This window comes from Tupaia chinensis, unplaced genomic scaffold (assembly GCF_000334495.1).
Source record: "Tupaia chinensis unplaced genomic scaffold, TupChi_1.0 Scaffold000280_1, whole genome shotgun sequence".
NCBI lineage: Eukaryota > Metazoa > Chordata > Mammalia > Scandentia > Tupaiidae > Tupaia > Tupaia belangeri.
In genome coordinates, this window is record NW_006159763.1 from 1,062,121 (window position 1) to 1,074,454 (window position 12,334).

At 58.1% G+C, this 12,334-nt stretch overlaps 1 protein-coding gene across 1 annotated transcript in view; it reads right to left on the reverse strand.

The window, feature by feature from the left end:
• LOC102478146 (5'-AMP-activated protein kinase subunit gamma-2) overlaps positions 1 to 12,334 on the reverse strand; it is a 189,588-nt gene that overhangs the window by 89,265 nt on the left and 87,989 nt on the right. The window lies entirely within an intron of this gene.

A 12,334-nucleotide genomic window follows, 5' to 3' on the forward strand; every position in this document is an offset into this window, starting at 1 on the left:
AAGAAAGAAAGAAAGAAAGAAAGAAAGAAAGAAAGAAAGAAAGAAAGAAAGACAAAAAGGGGGGGGGGTGGGGGTCAGCAGTTGCCATGGTGGTTAAAGGAGCTGGTTTCCCACATGACCAGCCGTGGTGCGAGTCCTGGACCCGGTGATTTGAAACTAACTCTGGGTGCATGTGCATGTGTGCCCAGAACCCCAAGAAGAGAGTGGAGGAGAAGAGATTGTGACCACCCCCCTTGGGGGGGTGATTTCTCACTTTCTCTCTGTCTCTCTCCTCTCTGGTGAGCGCATGTACCCTATGGCAAAAAAGTAAAAAACAGCAACAACAACAACAACAACAATAAAACAAAACAAAACAATAAAGAAGAAAGAAAAGGAAAGAGAACTACCTGGGACCAGCGATGTGAGAGCGAAAGAGCTGTTTACAAGCCCCTACTCCCGGTGACCGGCACGTCCAAAGGCACCACCAGGTGGCGGCAGAGCTCCCAGCCGTGCAGGGAAGTCCGCAGTCCTGTTCTCAGCCCTCTGCTTACACACCCAGGGGCTGATCGCGGAGCACGCCCTAATGAAGCTGTGGCATGCAGAGGCCCCACCGGGGGCACCATGACGGCACCCACTTTTCCCTCGACCCGTTACGATGCAATCAATGCGGTCAGAATTTCAGGGAGACTTGCAATCAGTGTCCAAACATGGAACTTTGGGGACTAAACCACGAGCCGGGCCTTGGGCCGGCTGAGGTGGTGCAGCGGTAACTCGGGACGCCAGGATGCCGAGGCCACAGGGTAGGTCCATGTCCCGGGGCCCCAGACACGCGGGTACTTGTGCATGCCTGCAGTCCTGGCTGGCTGGGGGTGCATGGCAGTATCAGGACCCGTGGGGTGCCTGTCTCTCCGTCTCTCTCATGGAAGAAATAAATAAACATTAAAAAAATGTTGTTATGGCTCGGAAGGTAATTCGCAAAGACTTTCCAAACTGTGAAACAGCACGGATCCTCACTGCTGAAGGGGTAAATCCAGACACGCACTCGGACTTGGTTCAACACGCCCGTTTCCTCACTGGTTCCGGGGTTCCCCAGCTCACCACACCCCGCAGTCTGGGAGGCGGCAGGCCTGCCCCATTCTCTGTGCTCACCACAACCACCCTGCAGAGTCGCCAACCCGGTGCTTAGACCAACTGCCTAACCCCCGCGAGGCTCCCAGGACGCCTCTTCCCGCCAATATCCAGACCAGGCTTCCTGGAGGCCGCCTGGTTATCCCGAGGCTGAGTCGCTTGGGCTGCTAATGTTCGACTTCACAATCAGAAAATCAACTGGGATCAAGTCCAAGCCAAAGTCTTTGTTTCCAGCAGAAACGTATTCTCAGAGAGCACCGCTGTCACTGCCGTCTCCGCTCAGACACGACGCCGGCTCTCACTCCCCAGGGCGGAGGTCAAGATCTGGAGGGGCTGTGGGAGACCAAGGGGAGGCCTGGAAGTGACGGGGTGGGTGTGAGAGCTGGCTGTCTAAGTTACAGGGACTATCAGAGCGCTCCCTGGTGAGAGAGGTGACCTCATTCTGCGACCCTCCGTCGAGAGACGCTGACGTGCAGGTGAATCTTGCCCAGTTTCAAAAGCAGATCCAGGACACCGAAACTTGCTGCCCTCGTAATTCATCGCTGCTGTGTTCCACAAAGGGTTCACGCATTTTGAAGGGTACAGAGACCCACCCGGAAAGCGCACGTCACAAGTGGGGTGGTGAGCCTGTTGTGAGATCCTGAGAGAACGTGACCCGGACACGACTTCCCGGGAAGTGTCCACCTGGCAGGGCCGACCAAGGCGCCCGCCACCACTGGGCCTGGGGGCTCCCCAGCACCACCACCCCCATCACCCTGTGCTGGGCTGACTTCTAGGAAAATGGTGGGAAGGTGGGCGTCCCAGAGAAAGTGGCAGAGACTGTGGGTTCAGGGGACAGCCTGCTGGAGCTGCGGCTAAGAGCAGGTGGGAGAATGAGCACCCCGAGCAGGACAGAGGACTGGGCTGGCCGCGCAGGTGCAGGGCACAGAGGAGACGGTCAAGAAGGGTCCGAAGGGCTTGAAGCCACAGGCCAGGGCTGCTACGCGGGCAGCGACGGCCGCTGGGGAAGCTGGCACATCCTTCCCTCATCAGGCGGCATGGGGCTGGGGTCACCTTCCAGAGCGATGCTGATGGCAGGTGGAAGGCCACTACTGTCTGGAGCAGCTGGGGCCTGGGGGCTGTGAACTGCGAGGACAAAAAGTGACTCCTGTCCCCACCCTGTGGCAGCCCGAGGGCTCTGCGCTCCTTTGCGGTCTGCTCCTGAACGGGAGCAGAAGGGCCTCGCGGACACGTGACACGCAGTGCCACCTCTCCTGGAGGCCCCCGTCTTCTGCCGAGTCATTGTTTTTGCTGGTTTGTAGTGTCTTTGTACAGTATGGGTATTAGCATTGCACCAAGTCATTACTTCCCAGTTAGTGTTGGCTCCGGTTTTGTTTTCTTTCTGTTTAGAACGAGTGGCTGTCCCCAGAAGCGGCTATCTCGATAGAGTCCACTTTCCTTCATCTCGTCCTTCATGGCTCCCGAGTTCTGGTCAGGCTTCCGTGACCCACCCTGTCTCTTGGTCGGTACAGCCACTGTCTTGTACTCAGAGAAACAGCCCCAATGTTAAAAAGCACCGGAAAGCAGGATATCGTTGGTGAATTCTTTTTTTTTTTTCCTTTTTTTTTTTCTGAGAGGTTTCTGCTATAGGGCGCGTGTACAGAGAGAGACAGAAAGCAAGAAATCACCCCCCGGGGGGATGGCTACACCGCAATCCCTTCTCCTCCATTCTCCTCTCGGGATCTTGGGCTTGGGCATGCCCGGCGTGAGTTTAAGCCACTGGGTCCAGGACTCGAGCTGCGGTCGACTACACGGAAGTCCAGCGACATAGCCATTATGCTAACTGCTGGTCCCATTGTCAGTGAATTCTTTGGACAGATTTTCTGTGTGCCTTCTTAGGGCCCTGAGCCAACAGCCTAGAAGAAACCCAAGGCCCCTCACGCAGCGTGTACTCCGGTGGGGAAAGACGACAGGGAACCAGCAAACAGTGCAGGCTGGGGAGAGCAGTGCGAGGCCTGCAGAGGGGAGTTAAAGGGAGGCGGACCCTCTCAGGGCATCTCCGGCCGAGCCGCGGGTGGCACTGAGGCAGGTCTGTAGGCCCAGTGCACACAGGCCCTTAAGGTAGGTCCTCTCCTCCCCTCCCCACGGTCTTGCACAGCACAGGATCCCTCTCCAAACCGCTGCCAAACCCTCCCCGTGCAAACCCGCCTTCTAGAATATTTCACTGTGTTCAGAAGTCTCTGAAATCCATGCGACTTTTCTCTGCCCCACCAATATTCCGGGGCTCTTAGAATCAGCCCGTGAACTTCAGCCAAGGCGAGAAAGGACACAAACACCATCACACACGGAAACTGCTGTACCCTTTAGGAAGGCTCACAGCCCACGCTTAAGATTCTCGTTCATTTTAAAACCATTAAAGAGCCGGCAGGTGGCGTGACAGTTAAGGCGCTGGATCCCCACTGCTGACTACAGCACAAGTCCCAGACCCAGCACCCTGAAAATCACGCCAGGTGTGTGTACGTGTGTGCCCCAAAACCTCAAGACGAGAATGGAGGAGAAGGGACTGCAGCACGGCCATCCCCCCAGGAGGTGGTTTCTCACTTCTGTCTCCCTCTGTCCCTCTCTGGTGAGTGCAAGGGCCATTTTTTTTTTTCTAAAAAACAAAAATAGAAAGAAATAGAAAAAGGCTTAGTTCCATATGGAACTAATTTTGTGTAAGAACTGGCCCTGGCCAAAGGACCAGTTTTACTTATGTTTCTCCTAGCTGGCTGGCCAGTTTCCTCTCTGCACTGCACTCCGATATGCACCCCTTACTGCAGAGTCTCGGCGTCCGGGTCAAATGTGGACTTGGAGGCTAGGGCACCTGAACGCAAAGCGTGGTCTTCCGCTGACTGCTGCGTGGCCTTTGCTCAGCGACTCACCCTCCCTGTGCTTCAGTCCCCACTTTGGTTAAAATGATAACACTATTTCATAGAGCTTCTGTAATGATTCTAGGATGCCGGTTACGGTAACAGAGTCGTGATTAAAGGGTGGTTACGTACAGGGCACTCAGCACATAGGAGGCACGTAGAGGCATTATCAGTGAGTGAGGATCCGAGTTTATGACACGGGAAGTCACAGCATTCTTGAGGTCACGCCTTCCTGACTGAGCAGGGGCAGTGTCGCTTTTTGAAGAACCTTAATCTCATTACTGGCAGCTCACGAACATACAGCTATGTGCTTGCCGCTCCTCATCCCCACAGGCAGGACCATCCTGAACCAAACGGTAAACTGCTTCGAAGACAAAGACGCACTGTCCGGACGCTGCCACTGCCACAGAGTCACTGACGAATTCTTGAGGCGCCCGAGCAAGGCTGGGTAAACAGACTCTGTGGCCAGGCGGTCTCTGTGGCAACGGCTCGATTCTGCTGTTGTCCATGGGGGACAGACAGAGGGGTGCGAGTGTCCATGACGCGTTAGTCACGGAAGGAGGCGGCAGGCCGGACTCGCTCCTGGTGCAGGCTGGCCCGCTGCCCTGCGCAGAGAGGAGAAAGTGGGGTGCCATCTTAGCTGGGGTGCCTGACTGACCGCCAGTGGGAATAGGTTTGCTCCTGCACGCGGGCTTAAGGAGTTCGAACACCCCAACGTGTTGGGAACTCACACTGAGTCAGCGGACCAGAGGCCCATCAGGCCGAGGTGACCGCACCTCCAACCAGCAGGCCCTGCACGAAATAAGACCCTCCTGGAACAAAGGTTTGCTTCTCCTCCGAGCGGAGGACGCCCGCCCGCCGAGGTCCCCGCTGGCCGCACACGGTCGAACTGCCGTCATCGTCTCCTTTCTTGTTCTCGGGGCGGCTGAAGCTGTTACCTCCTCCTCGTCCACTTCCCCTTCTAAAGTGATCATTCCTGCCCCCCGCCCCGAACCCTGACTGTGAGGGTGAGCGCCTGCACATCCCTGGGGCGGCGGGCACAGCTTTGCACCTGCGTTTGTGCCGGAGGCCCTCAGATACAGGACAGACAGACAGAGGCAGACAGAACTCGAGGCTGAGCAGGCATCGTCTTAGGACCGGCTCAGGGATCCCGCATGGCTCATCGGATACCCCACAAGGAGGGATTAGGATGGGATGTGGGGGACCCCGCGACGAGGAATCCCCTGGCTGTCGTGGGCACACCCACATGTCCTTGCTGCCAGGTCCCCAGGCTAGTGCGCTTCTTCCCTTCCTGATTTCTGAGCGTTCCGCTCTCTTCTTTCAATTTCATAAATACCCCAAGTGCTTCCATTAAATTGTCTTCTTTACTTAAAAAGAAGTACAGGCCAGCCAATTGCATGGTGGTTACGGTGGCTGGACCCTGCGTGGTCAACTGCACGGTTTGCGTCCTGGTCCCAACTGGCTTAGAAGACACACTGGGTACATGTGCCCAAAATCCTGAAAGGAGGGAGAGGTGGGGGAGAGGGGACTGTGAGGCCGCCATACCCGACTGGGGGTGCGTTCTCTGTTCCCCCTCTGTCTCTCTGGTGAGTGCGTGTTCCTTCTAGCAAAAAAGTAGAGGATCTGGCAGCTGCAGTGGTGCGGCAGTGACGCCCCGCTCTGCAGTGCCGGGCCACGCGGAAGGTCCCAGCTTGTATCCCGGTCTCCCCGTACCCACCACCATGCACGCCTGCCTGCGGGCCAGCCTGGCCGGGCGGGTCAGGCCATACAGACTCTGGAGGGCGCTGTCTCTGTCTTTCTCACTCATGAAAGAAATAAATAAGTGAACTTTAAAATAATACGTTTATTAATTAGAGAAGGAAGTAGGGTGATAGTACAAGGATGGACAGAAACCGAAGTCGGAAGTGAGGCTGGGAGCGCATGCCGAATGCCTTTTGCACGAACGAGGTTCCGAGGCTCCCGGCAGGAACTGCAGACAGGAAGATGGGGCCGCGACATGGTTACTGCCTAGTGTAGATGAGAGCCGCCCCGAGGGCCAGACGCAGCCATTCTTAGTACCAAGCCCAGACAGGGAATTTCCCCGGGGGGCTCGTGTGCCGAGCAGCGTCTTTACGACACCCTGCGGCGGACACGGCGGGCTCCACGGCTGTTTCTTAGGAAGACCTTCCATCCAGGTTGGGGGGTGCTACCTGCAAGCTCGACTTCGTGGGTCAGCTCTGCGTAGCAGGCCCCCACATCAGTCTGGGTCGGTGACCGGGAAGAGATGGCCTCGTTCGCGGAGAGCAGCCAGACCGCAACCCCTCTGATCGAGCCTCACGCAAGCACAGTCGGAAAACCACACAGAGGACCTCAGGTGACCTTGCCAGTCAGGGGACACCCACAGTGCAAGCCGCACTCCACCTGGACACGCACCTGCACCTTTGCCCTCAATGCTCGGGCAGGGGATGGGGGCAGGCCAGGGTGCTGCTTCTGGCAAAAGCCAGGGGGTTGGGCTCTGTGGCTGGAGGGCAGGACACAGCCGCTGTGCTGGGTACCGGGCTCTGGGTGAGCCCCATCCCAGGGGCTGTGCTGAGAAGCCGTGCCCCTACCAGTTGACCCTTGCCTTTGCGAGCACCCAGGGCCGTTCCCAGCCTCCCTGAGCCCAGGCGTGGCAGCCTAGCTGATGGGAAGGAGGAGCCCCAACAAGGCAGCCCCCCATGGCACCTCAGTGGGAGAAGGCGGAGACTGGGTGTTTTCTGACCAAGGTCATTGGAGGCCTTTGAAATATGCAACAGAAAGCGCCAGGAAGCCGGAATACCCAACACCCCACACCATGTCTACTGGGGTGATGGGGTGTCCCCGTGCCTGACTCCCCATGTGTCCTGATGGCAGCTGCAGCCCGTGGGACCCCGCAGCCCTGGCCAGGTGCTGGGGTGCAGCTATCCCCTCTGGGACAACATGGTTCGCCACCATACCATGGGCTTGGAGAAGGCAGGACTGCAGACCCCGGGGCTCTGGACCCCAAGGGGCATGTCTACACCCAGGGTGGGTCGGGAACCCCAGGAATTCAGAGCTGCACGTGAACTCTGGACACCACCCAGCAGCGAGACCATTGGGAGCACAACTGAGGATGAGACAGGAGGGAACTGAGGTGAGGGACATTCCACAGGGAGGCAAGGGACGTTCCAAAGACCTAAAACCTGATGGGCAAGAAGTGGCTGAGACGCTGGGTCTGAATCGGCTGGAAGCAAGATGGCGCCCAGAACGCAGGCATGGGACCCTTATACCCTCACTGTGCAGGGTTAGCACTAGGGGGCACTCCTGCCTGTACCAGGACGGTTTGGAATAACCATGACAACGAACGGACCTACCCTAAAACGGCCAGAAAACGGGAGGGACAGTGGCTCCAGGGAAACCCTCCCTTAGCCTGGCATTAAGCCAAACCTGACAAGCCAGATGCCCACTGAGGTTAGTTGCCCTGCCTTTGGGACAGCCCTCTGCCTGTCCTCCCGGGTCACAGCTCTCTCCTTCCTCTTAGGGGAAGGTACACACCGCCCCATCTCCCCTCACAGGGCTGTCTGGCCTGTGGAGCTCCGAGACGCCCCTCATAACCCTGCACCACGCCGCTTGAAGGCTCGCTCCTGCGTTCTTTGCTGGGCGAGGCCAAGGACCTCACACCCCAGGTAGAGCCCCCCACAGACGGTCTTCCAGCAACATCAGCAACATGAAGGGCCAGAGTCCTCCCCGTCTCTCTGGAGTCCCAGCCTTATCCCCAACTCCCTTTGGGTGTGGACGCCCTTGGGGCCAGGCCCCCCTGAGGACACAGCCCCCCAACTCCTCTGCCTGCAACGTGAGCCCCCACAGTGGTGAGCCACGCTATGGCTCATGTCTTCCTCAGCCTCTGGTTTAAAGAAAGGGCGGAGGGGTCAGGAGCTCCTGTGTGGGTGCAGGCCTTGGGGAGGGCCCCGGCCTGGGCTGCAAGGTCCAGCCCTTCAGGCTGCAGCCCCCATGCAGACAGGGGTGGTCGTGGCGGCAGCCCCAGGTCGGCATGCCTCTTGCATGGACTCGCCCAGCCCAGAGTCAGAGCCCAGCCGGCCACCTCTGGCTGTCCCTGGGCACAGGTATCTGTCCCCCAGGCCTCCTGGTGCCCCACCTTCTCTGCTTCTTGCCAACACCTGCCACTTCTGTTCCACCTCCTGCTACTGCCCCAAGGCTCAGGTCCGGATGCCTGAGGTTTCTCCAAGGCATAGTCAAGAATTTCCTTTTTTTTTTTTTGAGAGATTTTCGCTATAGGGCGCGTGCGCTCGCCAGACAGACAGAGAGAGACATTAGAGACAGAAAGCGAGAAATCATCCCCCAGGGGGGATGGTCACGCTGCAATCCCTTCTCCTCCATTCTCCTCTCGGGATCTTGGGCACGCACGCACATGCGCCCAGCGTGAGTTTTAAGCCACCGGGTCCGGGACGCGAACAGCGGTCGACTACGTGGGAGTCCAGCGACATAACCATTACGCTAACTGCTGGTTCCCCAGTCAAGAATTTTTCATTCGCAGTTCCCAATAAATGAGTTTAGTCTCAAAACACTGGAGTGTCTCCGATAAAGCCAGTTCCCTCTGACTTACCCACCCAGTCCGAATCCTCTCGAGAGGCTGGCGCTGGCAGGCCGGTGGATCTGCTGGCAGCCTGATGTATGGCCCTTAACAGTGAGAGCACATGTGTGTACCCACCCGCATGTCCACACACACACACACACACACACACGTGCGCACAGTTAGATATATACACGCGTGTACCTGTGTGTATGCAATATATGGGCCCCGCACACAAACCCATATAAACGTGCTGTAACGTATATAATTATACACAAGCACACGTGTACACAGACGCATGCTACATACACCTGTATACCCATACGTATGTACAGACACACGCACACATACAAGCACACACACGTACCACACACATGCACACCTATGCATCTGCATGTGTTTAAGTTACTAGCTGCAGAATTTCCTCGCCTCAGAAGCAGCTGCCCGTGCTCCTCTCCAGCTTTAATGATCTACCCAGCTGCACATCTGTCAGCGACTAAAAAGAAAATGTTGAAAAAGGATGAAACATGGGACCAGCAGTTGGCGTAATGGCTGTGTCGCTGGACTCCCATGTAGTCGACCGTGGTTTGAGTCCTGGACCCAGTGGCTTAAACTCACGCCAGGCATGTGTGTGTGTGTGTGCCCAAGATCCCGAGAGGAGAATGGAGGAGAAGGGATTGCGGCGTGGCCATTCCCCCTGGGGGGTGATTTTTTGTTTTCTGTCTCTTTGCCTCTTTCTGGCGAGTACACGCGCCCTATAGCAAAAACCTATAAAAAAAGAAAAAGGATGAAACTTTAAAAATCATAGATAGCATCTAAGACAATGAAAGGAGGAATACTTTAGGAAATAGACTCGATTTCAGGAGATCTTTCTGTGGCCATTTCCACAAATACGGCTCAGTCCGAACCTCCAGGAAGACAGTGACTGAGGCTGGGCTGAACCATGTTGTGCCACGGGCAGGGGACAGGGACAGTGTGACTGTCTGCTGGCTCCAGACTGCCCCTTCCTCCTGCAGGACCCCTCCACTCCTCCTGCACTGCTGGAAGACTCATGCCTTCCCATCTGGAACCAGCTCCCAAACTCCTACGCCTGCTCCTGCCACCCATCCAGCCTCCCATCTGATCATCAGGACTTGGTGACGCTGTCCCACTGCACTCAGAGCCACCAGCACAGCCCTCTCTTGGTGCCACAGCATCCTTCGTCCCATCTGCCAGAGCCTCTGTCCTCAGCCAGGGCCCTTGCAGGGAGAACTCCTCCTGTCTTGTCATCGTCAATGCCAGCACATTCGATTTGCGCAAGAACACCCCTGTCCCAGCCAGGCGAACCTCGGCATGTCCCTGCCCCCTCCCAAGTAGCGCTGGTGGGATGTGACCTCGTGCACCTGCTGGCAGGGTGAGCTTGCTCCCTCCTCTGCACCAGCACTCAGCCCCGTCTCCGACAGTGCGTGCACAGGTCAGCGGGGAGGACAAGCTTGTGCCCTTCCCGGCCGAGAGCCCACACACGTACAGGCAAGCGTGCCGCCCCCTGCAGGGTGCGCGGGCACAGGCGTGGGCACTCCACTGTTTCATGCCGGAAGTCGAAGCCTAGACTGTCCAAGTGCCCCGCCCTCCCCGTGGGCACCGGGAACGCCACACAGTCCCTCCCAGCCCTCCTGGCTTCTTGGGCTGTGGCTGCTGGGGCCGCCCGCCAGCCAGACGGGCCCTTTCCGCAGACATCTGTGCTGGAGCTGGGGGTGGCAGCACCCGGCGCGTTCCCACCCTCTGCCTGACTGCCCCTGGGCAAGCCTCCGGGAGCCCTCGCTTGTTGTGAATACGCATGGGAAAGGGCGGGGTTGGTCGAGAGCTAATCTAGCCCTGGGAGTGGGCACAAAGAGGGACGTAGCTCTGCAGGTTGGAGGTGGCCATCTCTCAGGACAGCATGGCCAGGACGGAGCTTCCTGGCTGCAGGGCTCAGGCGTGGGGCATCGCTTCCTGGCCAAGTCAACTAGCAAGGTGACTGGTGCCCCGAGCAGTCATCTCTGGCATCCAGATCAGGGGCACACCCTCGCAGCCTACCTATCAAATCCCCGAGCCTTCTCAGCAGGAGCTCCAGGGGTGCCAGGCCCTTCCCACCACACTGGTCAGGAGCTGGTCTCCAGAGCCAACCAGCCTTCAGCTGTTACGATTGCGCTTCTCTAGGGCACCCCAGCCAGTGCCTCACAGCGGCTCAAACTAAGAGGGGTGGGGGGGATCAAACCCTGCCAAGTTGTCCTGCTCCTGGCCCTACTTGCAGCTCTCCAGGGCTCCCAGACCCTGCATCTTCTCTGCTCCCTCTGCCTTCAGAGAGGTCTCTGATCCTGACAGATCGACACCCTACACTCACGCCCTCCCCAGCTCGACTGAACTGCAGAGCGAAGCCTTTCCCCGATATACTCTTGGCTGGGCAGTATCCCCCACATTTATGTCCTGCTCAGTCGCTTAGAATGCAACTGGTTCAGAAATGGGATCGTTGCAGAGGTGAGGGTTACGATGAGTCCATGAGGACATGAGCCCTTCGCCCAACATCTCTGCACACAGGAGACGCAGGAGGTGAGGATGCCGTGCGAGGGCAGCAGGCGTGCGTCTCCAAGCCAAGGAGCACCCAGGTGGGCCGGCCCGGCAGCACTGGAGGTGGACAGAGGCCTGGAAGGGTCCTCCGGGCACCTGCAGGAGCACGGCTCTGTCCACACCTTGCTCATGGACTCCTGGCCCCCAGAGTTGGGCAAGCGCTCATCTCAGCGGGATGGAGCCGCCCGGTCTCAGCACTTGTCAGGGCAGCCAGAAGCCAACCTTGTTCTTTGTCACCAACACAGGTCACCCTGGTGCTCTGCTGCCCTGTCTGCCCCTGCACAGAGCTGGAGCACGTGGAACATTCGAGAACGTCTGTGTGTCAAGGAACCTGGGCAAGCTACCCAGAGCACTTCGCTAGCATTGCTAGCCCGTCCTGGAGGGCTGCCCCACTTTGTGAGGGGAGTTCCCGACAACCTGCCCCGGTAATGACTGCCCCGAGGCCCGCCGGGTCACTCCTGGCACCTCATCACGGGACAGTGTATTCACCGCTAAGGTCATGAGTCGGCGGAGCAGCAGTATCTCGGAGAGACCGTTTTAGGGGTACTAGAAACACTACCCACACCACACACGCACGCCACACATAGAGAAGAGAACCTCACTGCCCTTCCTGTGGAGGCCGGGCAGCCTGGAATCCACTCCCAGCAGAGGCCTGGCAGATCGGGAACTGCTCCGACGCACACATCGCTTTGCGTGCTCATCCAGCCTGGAGAGAGGGGGGCCCCACCTGGACCCCTGAGCTCGAGGGCAGGTGCGTTCCCTGATACAGAGGTGCTGAGTCAGCAGGAGGATCGGGAAGAGTGGACAGGGAAGGAGAACGGGGTGCCATCCGCCCTCCCTTCTGCCTACGGCCTCCATGTGCCCATCGGTGCACGAGTGGGATATCTTAGCCTCCGATCACAAATGCCCACGAGCCCAAGGGACCCTCCACCATCCGCCTGCTCCTCCAGCAAAGCCCTCCTGGCTTCCACTCCCTGCCGCCCAGAGCCCCAAACAGGAAAAGTCAGGATCTGCCAGAAGCAAGCTCAGTGAAACCCCCACTCCAAACCACAGGGGCATGTGCCAGGCATGAGCCCCAGCTGTGGGCCTGACCTCCGCTCCAAGTCACACCGTTTCAGAGAGCACTGGTGGTGAACGTCTCACCGGCTGCCCCGCCAGTCACACCGTGGATATCGGCCTGTTTCCG